Here is a 14,501-nt window from a genome sequence, read left to right as displayed (position 1 = left end):
ATCCGTTTACATGTAAATATAGCTTTTCGGATAGCTATAGTCTATCCGTATCCGCATCCGTTTAATTTTCAAACGGATTCGGATAGTGCTAAACGATACAAACACGGATACGGAAACGGATTTCGGCTATTCATTTACACCCCTAATTTCTGGTCTCACTCATCTATTAAGTTTCAAATCCGGATCAGCTACCCACATGGGGATGGGTGGGGACAGATCTGACCCCTCCATGGGTAGTGGATACAGCACCCTAGAGGTGGGTCCCACACCCAATGGAGGGTTCAGATCTGTTCCCACCCGTCCCCATGTGGGTAGGAGATCCAAACTCGTAAGTTTCAGCTCAATTAGAATTGATCAAGCTTTCAAAGTCAACGTTTACGTAAGAACCACAGGGTTATATTTCAAAATGGGCTGAATTCAAATTGGTATATACCCATGAATCTAGTGTTAGATTCATTTTGATTTATTGTTGGAAATTTGGACTAAGGGTTATCAAGTGAGATACATCTCTCCTTATACATTTCTATTTGGATTCTAGCTCCATGTGATGAAACTTTGCTTTCCACCACAAGTTCATTTATTTTTTTTAAACTAAGGGTTATCAAGTGAGATACGTACATCTCTCCTTATAAATTAAGATAAGCTTCCACATGACCAAATTTATACTTCTAAAATTGGAATTATCAAATAGAAAAATTTGGGAAAATGTCTCGTGCACGCCTACCACTTGTCTGCCACTTGGATTGATAACTTTGTAGATTAACTTTTTTTTTTTTTTTTTTTGGTAAACGTAGATTAACTATAGTATTGTTTGGGGAGGTACGCATATGAGGTATATGTCAAATTTTTGGGTTTTCCCTCTTTATATTCCCATGGTTCATGTTAAGCTCATTTGAGCAGATTTTATTTTTTCCTCGCAAAATTCACAGGAGAGTAGATGGTATCATGGTACCAACCAAGTATGTTAGCAGTTGTCATTGCTCATTTTGAGTTCACTATCTAGGCTTTTTAAACTTGTTTTGAACCTCTTCTTATATGGTTTTTTTTGTTGGTTTCTAAATCACTATTGATAATAAATGGATAAACAATTATCAACCCAGAGACGATGGCGGCGTAAAGGCTTGTGATGGGACATTGTCAACTTATAATTGCCACGTTACACCTCTTTTATCATCTAAATTTTGTAGACGGATAGAACAAATCATTTTACCCACAATGGTATCACAAGCCAAATAGTATCTATCATGCCGCAAAATAGAACATTAGAAAATAGGAAAATTTACGTCTATCACTCTTGGGGTTTAATATAATTATATTTACTATCTTTAGAATTTTAAAAATTATTTTCGTACCCTTAAATACTAATTCTATTAGTTTTGAAAACAAATGACAATTTTGTCCTCTGTCTCTATCTCTCTTTCTCTCTCTGAAACCATAGGTAAGAAAAATAGAAAAACATTTAAGGACGGTGATCAGATCGAAGCTTCAACAAAGCGTCAGTTCCATGAAAGAAAAAAAGGGTTCAAAGCTTCAGGAATGATAGAGACAAAGAGCTCTATAGCTTGAATCTCTGGCAAGAAAAAGACTTGCCGGAAAACACCATCGCCACCGTAGGAGGTGATGACAGTTTGGTTGGCTGGGTTTATCATGTTTAGTGGGAGGGTTTATGAGATATAGGGGTGTGGTGGCACTTGGTGTTTCTTGACGTTCATGAGTTTCTTGATTTGGTGAGCTGAAAGAATACAAAGAGGTCGTTTATTGAATTAGACTTTAAAGGGTTTCTTTCCTATCTAATGGATTGTTATATAATAGGAACAATCAACAACAGGCCAACCGATCAGAAAAATAGAATGCAAAATTCTATAACTGAACTAGGAGGCTAAGCTGGGTGGACTCTCCACGGCGCGGAACCGCCATGGGAAATGTTCCCATCTGATTCAGATCGTCGGCGAACCCAACATTCGAAACTGTTGTACAAAGAATCTTGCGGGAGGAACACTCTCAGGCATTATAACTTTCCAAGCTAGACTTGGACTAGGAATGAATTGGGAAAAACGAAGATCGCACTGCAAAGTCTCTTGATTTCTTTATTAATAAAAGAATGAATGGATCTCCCTTACATGAGCACTAGGGCTCTTATTTATACAAATTCATGTCCAATCCCTTTCTTATTTCATCCTTCCGATCTGCCAGAGGAGCTTTCCTTTCTGGTAAGTTAGTCCCTGCATGCTCGGATTAGGAAACGTTTATAAGAACAGAGATTCTCTCATTAAATCTTGGGACCTTTCCATGTGTGGCACGTGAATTACGATTATCATGTACCCACTTGGAAGTTTACAACTGTCTTTTGCTGAAGTATCCTGGCTAGTATAACTGTCTCGAGCGTGGCTTTTTGAGTTTTGGTTTGAGAACCGGTTTGCTTGTAGCCCAAGGGAGGCCATGTGTAAGGTAGAGATTCGGTATATACAAAGTGGTGTATTAGAAACGTTGGAGAAATCAATGCCGGAGAATTGGTACCAAGGTTAGGGATTCCTGCAAGTAGGCTTTTGGGTATTATGGAAACATTCTTCTCTTTCATTGGGGAAATTAACTTGGCTTTCTTACCCCTTATCTTCCTTGCTTCTCTATCATAAGCCATCGCAACCTCTTCGTCGTGATGGTGGCGGAGGAGATAAGCTGCCACCTCCTCCGGCCAAGGTGGTTCTATGCATGGCGTCTCATGTGCCCACCCAAAGCTTGCCCAACAGCAAACTCTAAACCGCATATGCAAGGGGTGCACGGAGGAGAGAGAGTAGGGTAAAGTGGTGTTGGTGAGTTCACTTAAACAGGAAGAAGAGAAGAGGTTTAGTGGGGGTAAAACTATCATAAATTGGGGGTAAAGAGGTTTAATGGGGTAAAACTGTCATTTAGTTAATATTTTGGTGATGACATCATCACTTAACTGTTCTCATGGAGTATGTTTGTAAGAATCTTTCAAAATACAAGGGAAAGTTTATGAAATAGATGAAATTTCAGGGGTGGTAGAAATAATTGTTTTAAACCCTAGGGGTGATAAACGTAAATTTTCACAAAAATAATTACAAACTCAAGAAAAAATGGCATTGAATAGTGTTTGATGACTGAAAATATGGAAAAAATTCTTTTCAAGATGCAGATCATATGGTTGAGTTGGATTGCCAAACTTTACTTGCAACCAAATTTGGAATTGAAGAAACAGCCAGATGGGAATCTGCTTTAGTCGGTTTTGTGTTGGGTTCGAAGGTTCCCTTCTACGCTATGAAACGATTTGTGGAGAAACACTGGTGGGATGAGTTTGGTGAAGTTGAGGTTGTGGGATTAGACAGTGGCATTTTCATCTTCTCTTGCGAAACTCCATTGCAGCGGCAAAAAATTTTGGATGCAGGTCCTTGGGCACCTGGAGCACGGCCCTTGATTTTACAACCTTGGACTCCAGAAGTTCCTCTACATAGAACCGATGTTTCTGAAATCCCTCTATGGATGCGGCTACCTGGTCTCAATTTGAGTCTATGGGGAGACAAAACACTGAGTAGAATTGCTAGTGTAATTGGGAAGCCTATGTTCAGCGATATTACTACGGCGAATCGTGAAAGACTTTCCTTTGCGAGACTTTGCGTCATGATGCCCGCTTCAGGGGGATTACCGGAGGTTATTCCAATCAAACTCCCAAATGGAAAACGTATTTTGCAACCAGTTGAATATGAGTGGAAACCTCATGTCTGCACCAGATGCAAGGTGCTCGGGCACCGGGATGACAATTGTGTTCTTGCTCGAATGGCAAGTTCTTCGCCTAGTACTGAAATGGTTCCACCAATGGAAGCCAATAATCTAGATGAGGGATGGAGGCAAACGCGCCATAAAAGGGCCAAGACACACACAACAATAATGGTACATCAAAGGTACACGTTGAGGCTGAAGACGTTAGTACAAGTGAAAAAGTTGAAAATCATCAGTAGGTGGAAGGAAATCCACCACATGTTCGAGGAAATGGGGCATTGAGTATACAGGAAGGGACGTCAATGTCCAATAGTCCATCTACAGAAGTTATCATACAGACCCAAGGGAAGATGAAACAAAGGGCTCGTCAGCAAGCTACTCAACCCAAATCTTTTTCAAATTCTAAGGAGACGACTTCATCAGGTAAAGTCGGTAACCTTATTTCCAGCACTAGCAACAGATTTGAAGTGCTTGATAACATGAATTCCTCAATGGAGGTTGAGACTTTAACTGGGCAGCAGGGAAATATTGGTAATTCAGGTATGGAAATGGATGTGGGGTCCTTGGTTGATCTCCCCACTATAGTTCCAGACCATTCGTAATGATTAATTTTGGATCATGGAATATTAGGGGTCTAAATTCCCCTCAAAAGCAGGCTGCAGTTCGTAGCTGGATTTTTTATTGCAAATTAGATATTTGTGCTCTTATTGAAACTATAGTTAAACGGGATAATGCCAAGGATGTCCCCCCAATCTCTGTCGTTAACCATGAATTGGAAGCTATACTTATTGGTCTGGAAGAGCTGCTTAAGAGAGGTTTTGAATATGTAAATATACAGTCTGACTCTAGAAGTGCTATTGACTTCATCAAAGGCTCTAAGTCAGCCCCTTGGCAATGTTGGTGGATCATTGACTATATCAAGAAGTACCTTGGTAAGTTCAGAAGTGTCACTCTCAAGCATATATATAGGGAGTCTAATCAAGTGGCTGATCATCTTTCTAAGTTGAAGTCATCTATTAACGGGGAGGAATTCTCTTTTGAGTCTTTGCCCTCCAAGATCCACGCTTGTATAGTTAGGGATTGGGGGGATGTAGATATCCTCGTTTAAAATGTAATTAAGAGATCTCTTTTTGTTTTGTGAGGGCCTTCTGTTTTATTTTTTTCTTCTCTCTTTCCCTTTATTTTATCTAATATAAAGCTTTCCTTTTCCAAAAAAATAAAAAAATTTGGAATTGAATACCATTGTCACTTCACTCCACATGGCCTAAAACCTAGTGCCATCATGCTAAGGCTAGCAAAACACTATGGCCATCAATAATTGAAATGTAGACACCAACTTCTTGCTCAACCCACAAATGACTAACTTGTAGGTTGGCATTTAATAGTATTTAATCAACACATGAAAATATTTACCGAAAAAATCAACACATGAAAATAAAGGACTTCATAATGCTAGTACATTATGCCACCCGCGCCCCAAGCATGATTTATGTACACGGATATCGATATCGACATCCATATGAATCGACCATATCGGGACACAATGGATCATTTTGTCTCTTAAAATAGTGATAGAGAATTATTTTGGATCAATTTATCCTCCCTTGTTTTGGTACTATCAATACAGTATCAATTATAATTGATCCAATCCTGATCAAGGTTTAAAATATTCGTATCATGTATTGTATCTGCAAGGTAATTTTAAAAGATGTATCGTATCATATCGTATCGTATCATATTGGAGAGTCACAAGATACACTAAAGATACACATGGAAATGTTTAGGATATATGTGAAATCTAAGTTTTGAACATAAAACATTATAAATAAGTAATATGTAAAATATATCTTGTAAAAAGAGGATAACAAAGTACGATGAAACAAGTGTATTCAATTGATTATGTATAAAGGATGAAGTTTCTTACTAGTACTAATACATAAAACAAAAAGGTCATTTTTAGTTTGAAGAAGATTTAGGGTTTAGATACATACCTCATTGCAAAACGAAAACAAAAAAAAAAAACTTAGTTTTATACAATCATTCAAGTTGTTTTTAACTAACCTAGTGATTCATTGCAAAAAAATAAAAAAACGACACTAAAAATCAATATTTGAGCAAAAAAATTCAAAGTTTTGATAGAAAACTGTTCTTGCACAAATTTGGTTTTTCAATCCTTGATTATAGGTGATTTTAATTACCAAATGATGATGAAATCAGCACTGCTAGAATCGCTTTTTGCCAATAGAAACAAGGAATCAAGTTGATTTTGCCAAAACAAAATTGATTGCAATGCCTTACTAGAGCTCTGGGTAAGTGTTTTGAGTCATTGATTGAATTATATTAGTTTATAATAGATGTATCAAGTGTATCAACCATATCAGGTCATGTATGAACCCTATAAACTTGATACTTTTTATAGGTATCGTATCAATGTTGTATCGTATCGGTAACCTAAAAATAAGATACGTATCGATTAGTATCGATGGTTACATTAAGATACTTAAAACCTTGATCCCGATACCTAAAACCACGGTCCTAACTCCTTGTTCCTCCCCCACTCTCCCAATCGTCTCTCTCCCCTCCCCCCCCCCCCCCAAAAAAAAATAATAATAATAAAATAAAAAATAAAAAACCCTTTTATGTCTCATTTCAATTTGTTGCTACACGTATAGCAATAATGTTCCTGCTACATGGTTAGCAGCTAAGGAAATGGAATAACTCACTTCCCCCTTGGGTTCATAAATACCCTCCAGGGTTTTAGTATTTTCTAAAATACCTCTTAAGATCCCATTTCCTTGGCTGCCAGCCTTGTAGTAGGAACATTCCTGCTACTAGTATAGCAGCAAAATTTCGTCCTCATTTCAAAGGATAAGAAACATGTCTTTATTAATATGTAGCTGGAAACTACTACAGTCCATATGAGGTTGCATTTATTGACTTGACCAACATGGTATTGCCATTGGTATCGTTATCATCGACATCGATATGGATACCAATATGTATCTTTGGTATCGGTTCCTATCCAATATATCGGTCCAATACAGGTAAATTCACTTTTTTACTTCTTTTTTTTTTTTTTTAGGGAATTATTAACATAACAGTGGTCTCTTATTTATCTAAACATAACAAGACACCTACTACCCTCTTCAAACTACAGGTTAAGATGCAGTTGAAAATAATATTTTAAGGATACTTGTGTAAAAGGCTAAAAGGTCGCGGGACGTGTGTAAAAAAAAGTATATAGGGCACCGTTGATTTAGTTAGACTAAATCGTAGTCATTGAATATGTTTCTCTCAGTTAACCGAGACAGGCAAATACCGTTTTTATCTTTTATTATTCTCTGCAACTCCCATAGTAGAGACTATGACTCCCGCTCAACCTGTTACCTCCCTCGTTTACCACTATACATTCTCTTTCCCGGCCCTACATCCGCCCTTTGCCCCACCCCTTTGGTTTTTCCGGTTTTAACGGTGGTGGTGTGGCGCTCTACTTTGTTTGAGTGGTTTTCAGCATCACCAAACCTTTGGGACCATCAATCTCCACAACAGAGTAGCTTGGGTTCTCATGGAATTCTGTTCCATGTTTTCTTAGCCCACCAACACAAAAATCTGATCTTAGAGCCATTTAACCCCCCCCCCCCCCCTCTGATTGATTAGAAACGCAGATGACGAAAGTTACGAACCACTCTAAAAAAAAAACCAAGAAACAGAACCCTAAAATGTTGAAATGCCCAACAAATGTTAAAAACCTAGAAGGGTTAGATCTCGAAAAACATGAAAAAGATGAAAATCTATTTAAGGTTGCAATACCAAAAGCCAGATCTCCTGGTTAGAAATCTTAAAAACCCTATTAAACTCTTTTTTTCATTCTAAATCCAATACAGCAAGGAAAGCATAAAGAGGAGAGGAGTTAAAAGTTTTTCTTTTTTTCTTTGGGTTAGGTTCTACAAGCACTCAAGCAGAGGAAAACACCATAGTGGAGGTGTATCTGGAGTTGTGAAAGTCTAAATCTTGTGTCTTTTATTCAATAAATCCAACCATCCTTTTTAAGGTAATCTGGGTTGGTTGAAAATCTACATCAAACATTGCAACGAACTTGTAATTCTTCACATAATCACAATTTATTGCAGATTTGAGATTCCCAGTTTTGAAACCAGCTCTAAACAACGATGGCGGCGGTAAATAATGTTACTCCCCACTTCTAGAGAGTAGGGGGGGTTAGAGATGCAGTAGTTGCTTCGTTAGGTCTTTGAACGACGGACAAAGACAGGACTCGGCATCAAGTGACTGGGATGATGAAGATAGGAGGGGTTCTCACCGGAACATCGAGGAACCAATCATTGAGTCAAAATTCATTGGACGGTTATGATTACCCTCATCTCAAATCTATGGATACAATATAAGAAACATAAAAATAAGGTCGCGGAACGTACGTACTGCTACCATCTACCCTGTAAAATTCAGGAAAACCAAGAATATTAGATTAATTTTTTAATAAAGGGTTTAAATGCAATTCCGCACTACCCATCTTCCCCAACCCAAAATCAATACCCAAATCTCTCGTCTCCAACGATGAACCAACCTTTTTTTCTTTATTTTCCAGTGAGCTAAAGTCCCTAAAAAAGTTGCAATCTCCAAATCCATCGCCCTCTTCGCCTGTCTCTTCTTCCTACATCCCTAATTCCTCATCCTTCCTTTTTGGGTAAAGCATTTTTTTACCTAAAATCGATAACTAAAACTGTGATTCATATCTCTCTCTCTCTCTGATTGATGTTGGCCAGACCCAATTAAAGACTGGTTTGGTATATCATGTGAGTGGCACATTCTTTAATGGAAAAGCTGACAGCCACTGATATACAAAACCCAAACAATTGACAGATCTTAGGTTGGGCATTACTAGGGATGTAAATGGATAATCGAAATCCGAATCCGAATTCGCATCCGTATTCGTTTAGGGGCATCCGAAAAATAATCCGAATACTTCGATTAAAATCCGTCCGAAAAAAAATTCGAATACTCAATAATAAAAAATTAAGTAAATAATGATTTTTAGGGTTTTTGAAGATTAAACAAGTTCTAGAATATGATGAAAAGAGAATCATGATCTAAGAGATATGGTTTGAGAGAGAATTGTATCCGCTAGGGGGAGGAAGGTCCGGGTTACACAAGGCAGATATGTAAACGGATGGTCGAAAATCCGCATCCGAATCCGTATTCGGCCAGGGAATATCCGGCTTCGATTTTGTCCACATCCACATCCACATCCACATCCACATCCCGACCCCGACCTCGACCTCGACCTCGAACTCGGTCTCTGCTCGGCGCGCGCGCGCGATTCAAAAGCACCCCAAGGACCCCCCACACACTAGAGAGTAGGGTGTCTTCCTCTCCAAAAGGCTCACACCTTAAGGAAACAATCCTATATATATACCCCTCAAGTAACTCTCCCACAACCAATGTGGGACTATTCTTGAGCTCAATTCTAGCCTCTTGCACACAAGAGAGTACAACCAATTTCAAACAAAATAGAGGAGGGAAACAAAAAAGGAGGGAATGAAACAAAACACAATTTTGAAACTTTGACACACACTTGAAAAAGTGCTTTTTGAAACAAGTGCTTTGACCCAAAGTGCTTCTATAAAATAATAATACAACAAATACAAGATAAAAAAATGACAATATACATACATAAATTGTGAGATCAATTCTGTCTTATTAGTTAAAAGGAATTTTTTTTTTGACACCTAGGTGGCAAATAATTTGTAACTTTATATTTTTGTCTTCTTAATTATATTTTTCTTTCAACAAGAATAAATAAAACCTTATCATTTTACATATGTACTTAAGAAATGTGTGAGACCATGAGAGTTCTTGAAAATGATGTAGTGGTTAGGACTGAGCTTTCCTCTACCCACGGTGACTGGGATTCCTATTCACTGTGGGAGGGGGGGGGAGGGGGGAGGGGGGAGAAGGCGGGAGAGGGCATGGAGTGGGTCTTTTAGGAATATACTAAAACCCTGTAGGGATTTGTGAATCCTAGGATGGTGGGATTAAAATCCTCTGCAATGTGAGCATCTGGTGGTACACTGTAGTGCAGCCTTGAGAGCTTGACATATGGAAGAAGCTTCATCCAACGGTGCGAGCTCGATGCAAGACAGTTTTTTTTTTTTTCTTTCTTCTTTACGAGCTCAGCACCGTTGGATGTCGCATCTTCCACTTGTTGAGTTCTCCAGCCTGCACTGCAGTGCACCGCAAGATTAGGGCACTGCAGAAAGTATTTTTCCAAGATGGTGGGTGAACCCTTATCTATGGGTTGAGGAAAACTTTCTCCTAATAATAAATCAGTTTCAAATAATTTTGAAAATCTTTTTTTTTTTTTTGGTAAATTGAAAATCTTATTTTACATATCTAGGAAATTTCCCGATCGATACTTATTGTATAATTAATTTTCAGGAAAGAGAACACCATCTGGTCGCACAGTGCTCGCCGCCCCTGGACCCAAACACAGCGGTGCACAACATGACCACTGTACCCCTGTTCATTTCCATCTTTCCAGGGGGTGCGACAGTCATTACATGTGCCCATGTGTCAGAGTGTAGGGCGGTATGCGCTGCGCGACTGGGTGATGTTATTTCTCCCTTAATTTTCTTATATCTGAATCGATATCGGATTGGGTAAATCATTGATTGGACTAATCTTGTGGGTCCATACCAGCCCAGCCCTTTTCAATATAGTTGATTTTCGATACATCCAAGGGCACTACCCATAAAATACACTTCGTGACTTTAAATTCCCAACCAACTTAAATGATTAATTGACCATAATTTGTTGGTAGAAAGAAGAAACGTGAAATGATAATGAAAGAGTTAAATGAATGCGGAAGGATGTGATGGGGATCCTAAGTAGTATTGAAAGTGATTGAAGACTGAATTCTGTACTCAAAGGATGGTTCAACTAAGGGTTCAAATCAGGGAATTAGAAATTAGGTTAAAGGTGGGGTAATTGAGAAACAAGGTATAGGAGGTTAGGACTAATAAAGGGAGGTAAATGTTCAGCTAATATTAATTCTTTCCTTTTTCCAAAAAAAAAAGAGTGAATTCTTACATTGCCAATCTACAATCTTCAATCTGTTCACCTATGTTGGATCATAATGGTCAATTCAATACTACTGTTTGGCTCTTTTTTTGGATTGCTCAAACAATTGGTGAACCATAAGATCGGTCTTCCTTAATGGATAGTAACAGTGAAGAGTGCAGGTGTGCCAGCGTCTTCAAGACTCAATGTGAGAGAAGTTTGCACTTCTGACTTCTATCAGGCTATGTGGATTACCCTCCTACCTCGATTGCTCCAAGGACTTTTGAAATAAAGACCAAATTACAATGAACTTAGGAAAAAGGAAAATCACAAAGAGATGATAGTGGGATAAGAAATCGAGATCTTCTATTGATTCCTTGTAAGAGTCTATTCAAAGGAAGTACCAATATTACAGAGAATTTCAGAAGAATTTGATAGAGGAAGAAAGAAAGAATGATCACAAGGATCTGAGGGAGAAAAGAGTTATACTAAGAAAATGTAAAGGGCAAAAATAAAAGATAAAGATAAAATAAAGTTGTGGGTTTGTTTGTTGATCGAGAGATCCCCTCCTCTCCTTAAGTCTCTACTTTTATACCCATGAAGGAAGAGCCTCCATTACATGTTTCCCCAACTACAGCTTCTCTTAACGGTTGTGGGACCGTTTATGATCACGTTCTGCAAATTGGGTGGTTTCCACTTGATTGTGGCTCTTAACCGTAGGTGTTTCACGGCTATAACCGTCTCAGTCAATGTTTTCACTTTGTGAGAAGAACGACCTCATTGATCGATTGTTAAGGGTTTTACCCTCATGATCGGTCTTTCTAACCTTCAAATGTGATAAGTCTTCCTTTGTCTTAGCTTGTAATTTTAAGGTATAAACAATGCCCATCGTAACTTCTATGGACGGCGCTCATAAAGTCCTTATGAAATTACAACATTGTTTTAAACCATCTTGGAATACCACTTTGTCAACCCTTCGTCTTTTTTCAAATGTATCACATTTCCCCCTACTTCAAAGAAATTTAAGAAAGAGATAGAGGTGACTTGTGAGTTGACAACTCCATGTAGAGGTGACGTAGGTATAAACGCTTCCACGCTTCTTTTTCTGATTTGGTAGCGCTCCCGACTCCCTAGGGATTGTATCATTTTTCCTTTTGAAACTTTTCAAAATAATCCATTTGAATGAAAGAAGAAAGGTGGGCAAAGAAAAACCATCGCCTTTTCTCCTGGTGTTTCCTAGTTCTCTCTTGTGCATTCTCATCCCTTTCCTTTACCATCATGGCGGACACTTCTCCATACCGCTTTGGAGCGTCAAAAGCGAGAATGGAAATGAATTTTGCGCCTTCTTCCTTCGACATTCCAATCAGTCCAAACCCTCTGGCGACTCCTTTGCTTCCTACAGAAATTCAACTCCTTTCCTATTTCCATGAATTAAAGAAAGAGCGGGTTGTCCTTCTTGATGATTTCGTTCAGTACGAAGCCCTTATCCCATTATATTCTCATTTTGTGGTTGATCCTCGTGTTCTGTCTTCGTCTAATGCACCACTCGTTAACTCATAAATTACTCCCCCCTCCCCTCGATTATGCTCTAATGACAAGCCCCTCCCCTGGGTATTGAATAATGACTCTCCCCTCCCCTGTATTAACAAGATTCTATCAACCGTATCCATTTTGACTGACGGTGTTAAAAATGCAAATAAAAAGACAATAATACCCCCATCTCTACCTCACTTCTTTCTTCTTCCTCCTGTAACCCCACCCGCCCCCACCACTCTGCACCACCGCCACCCCACTCTTCTTCTTCTTCTTCTTCTTCCTAATGCATCTCCGAAAGCTGTACCAGTTTCCATGTTTAGGTGTGAAAAAAGCTCGGCAGAGATTGGAACCCTTATAAAACTCAAGTTGGAGACTTAGAGCTCGTATGTCTACCAATTCATCATCGTCAAGACCGATCTCAATCACCTCTGCTAAGCTGTTACGCCATGAGAGGAGGTTGGAGTGGTGGTCATATGGCCCAACAAAGACCACCCATCTCTCTTCTCTCTTTAGGCTCTTGAGTATCCTTTCTCTCATGGTTGAAATCACTGTGATTCCCATAACCTCTTGAAGACGTTTGATTGTTGCAGTGGTGCCAGAGCCACAGAATATGAATGCATCATCTGCTCCTACGCCTAAGCAATTTTTAATGTATGTGGTTGCCTCCTTCACTATCTTAGTCGTCTTGTGCCCCACATAGCTGTCACTTGTATGTGTGTTCCCTGTAAATCAATTCAAAATGAAGTATTTTCCATAGAAAGGAACCAAAAGAGAGGGCTTTCAGTCAATCCATGGTGGTTATACGAGTCTATAGGAGTCAGTGGTGGAGTAAATGGTGGAGAAGGCATAGGAGTTAAAAATGGGGTCTCCACACTGGGGAGGATATCACTCAAGCTCCTACTTCTTGACCCTTTTCGGCTTTTTCCACTTCTGAATTTCCCATCATCGGACTCCAAATCTTCCTTCAAATCTTCTTTAATGGTGAAGAGGAATCGTGGAGGTCCACAGAGATTCTGCCGCATCAAGAGTTCCAAATCCATGGCATCATCTTCAAAGGGTTTCAGTAACAAATCCTTATGTGACTCAAAATGAAGGATAAGTTAATTCTCTGTTTTATGACCATGGGCTCTTGTAATTCTCACAGAGGTGCAGAGTTCCTGAGGGTTCAAGGTTGTGGAACTCGACAACGGTGTTGTGGAACTCGACAACGGTGGTTTGATTTTTTCCAGCAAAACGTATAAAATAGCTCTCTTGTAGGACTGTTGTAATCATCTTCAATCTCTCTGTTGGTGACCCTCTTTTTCCACCATAACAAATAGTAGAGCTTTGCAACAAGAGCTAAGAGCAGACAACCGAACACCAAAATTAGACCAATTCCTAAACTGTTCAAAGGCCTCATCCTTGCTCCAGAATCACATTCCACATCTACTGTCGCTATTCTTTCTTCAAGATCTCGCTTCAATATCCAAAATTTCAGCTAGGTCTGAATTTTCCTGTACTACCAATCTCTCTGTTCTCTCATTGATCACCGGAAACGATCATCAGCAATCGTGAGACTGGGAGATCAGAGGGTTTGGCTTCGTTACTTTCCGCGATGAGCAATCGATGAGGGATACTATTGAAGGGATGAACGGATAGGACCTTGATGGTAGGAATATTACGTCAATCAAGCCCGGACCGGGTGGCGGTGGTGGTGGTGGTGGTGGAGGTGGTTATTGTAGCGGTGGTGGCGGAGGCTATAGAGGTGAAGGCGGCAGTGGTTATGGACGTCGTGAGGGCGGCGGTGGTGGATACAGCCATGGTAGTGACCGTGGCTAAGGAAATGGTGGTGGTGACCGTGGCTACGGAAGTGGTGGTGGCGGTGGTGATGGTGACTGTTAGTCAAACTGGAGAAATGAGGTTTTTAGGGTTTTGATATGGTTAGGGGTATAATTGGAATATCACAAACATAAGGGTATTTTAGGGTTTAAATGAATATTTTTAGGGTGATGTCATCACTTAACAGTCATTTTTAACGGAATGGGTACGGTTGATAGAATCTTTTTAATACAGGGGAGGGGAGAGTCATTACTCAATACCCAGGGGAGGGGTTTGTCATTAGAGCATAATCGAGGGGAGGGGGGAGTAATTTACTCTTAACTCATTCATAGCTAACG

General features: G+C 39.4%; 1 long non-coding RNA gene across 1 annotated transcript; it reads right to left on the bottom strand.

Annotated features, from left to right (window-relative positions):
• Positions 1-3,481: 3,481 nt before the first annotated feature.
• Positions 3,482-14,014, bottom strand: LOC122643131. Its single transcript, XR_006330168.1, has 3 exons — positions 13,882-14,014; positions 9,036-9,041; positions 3,482-3,492 (listed from the first exon to the last, which is right to left on the bottom strand). It is a non-coding gene; the product is annotated as an uncharacterized LOC122643131 (long non-coding RNA).
• Positions 14,015-14,501: the final 487 nt, after the last annotated feature.

The sequence above is a fragment of the Telopea speciosissima genome, chromosome 10, assembly GCF_018873765.1.
Source record: "Telopea speciosissima isolate NSW1024214 ecotype Mountain lineage chromosome 10, Tspe_v1, whole genome shotgun sequence".
NCBI lineage: Eukaryota > Viridiplantae > Streptophyta > Magnoliopsida > Proteales > Proteaceae > Telopea > Telopea speciosissima.
Note: the sequence above shows the minus strand (reverse complement) of the source record. Positions and strands in the feature narration are given on the sequence as shown.